This window comes from Triticum dicoccoides, chromosome 2B (genome assembly GCF_002162155.2).
Source record: "Triticum dicoccoides isolate Atlit2015 ecotype Zavitan chromosome 2B, WEW_v2.0, whole genome shotgun sequence".
Classification (NCBI taxonomy): Eukaryota; Viridiplantae; Streptophyta; class Magnoliopsida; order Poales; family Poaceae; genus Triticum; species Triticum dicoccoides.
In genome coordinates this window covers 113,906,879-113,907,995 of record NC_041383.1, presented here as the reverse complement: position 1 = coordinate 113,907,995, position 1,117 = coordinate 113,906,879, and positions in this window count along the sequence as shown.

Sequence of the window (1,117 nt, the reverse complement as noted above, 5' to 3'; positions counted from 1 at the left end):
GGTGCATATATGAGATAGACATTTCAACCTTACCAACTGAGAGACACAAAAACGGATGAATTGATTATGTCAAGGTTGCCACCAAAGAAGCATATCCAGACGAGACTAATGAATACATTTGATTTGCATATGCTTCTTGGCATGCCTAACTTAACCCCAACAAAAGGCGATGGGCATATGTCCGCATGTGCATCGCACACGACACGAGGTCAAACTCCTCCACCACCTAGTAACCATCGGTGGTGACACTGAGGTCGGCACGCTTACTGATGCCCCCGCCCACGATCTGGCTCTAGAACCCGGTCTTGCTGAGGAACTACCACCTGTCATGTGTGTTCACCTGCGCGGCTGCTAGACGGCATGTACTCCCGCGTGAGCACGTGGGGGTCAATGCAATAGACATCGTCAAAGAAGATGTACCCCCGGGCGTCAGGCATCTCCTTGTCGCCGGCGATCCACCGGTTAGGAATCCCAAGCTCTCCTTCCACGTCGGGCTGAAGTAGACACCGAGGGGCAGCGGCTGCGGCCGGAGATGGTTGTTCACCATGGCCACGGTGGTCCCTATGGCGCTGGTGGCGATGGAGGTTGGTAGCTCAGTTTGCTTTCTTGGTTTCTTGATGACCATTGAGTCAAACGGAGCAGGGTGGAGGGGGATCGAATGTGGGGAGCGGGCTAGGCTTAATTGCAGGGCGACACACTTGTGGGGAAAGTCCTATCTGCTGATCTGGCCCAGGCCCAGTTGCTGGTTTTCTTGTTTGGGTTTGCTTGAATACACATTCTAACACACATGAACTGATTCTTGAAAAGCACACACACACATGAACTTATATTCTCCCCTAAAAAAATGCTAATATTCTTCCCCAAAATAACATGAACATATATATTCTAACATAGACAACAAATATTATGAAAGGCATGAACAAATTTTCAAAATATATGATTTTTTTCATACAGATTTACTGTGTTTTAATACACTATGAACATTTTTTATTTCATACACATGAATTTTTTATTACATTTTCTTGGCAACAACATGACAAAAATATAAAACATTTCTACATATTTGGAATATATTTTATAGTGATTGAACAATTCTTCCAGAAGAAATAATTTTCCC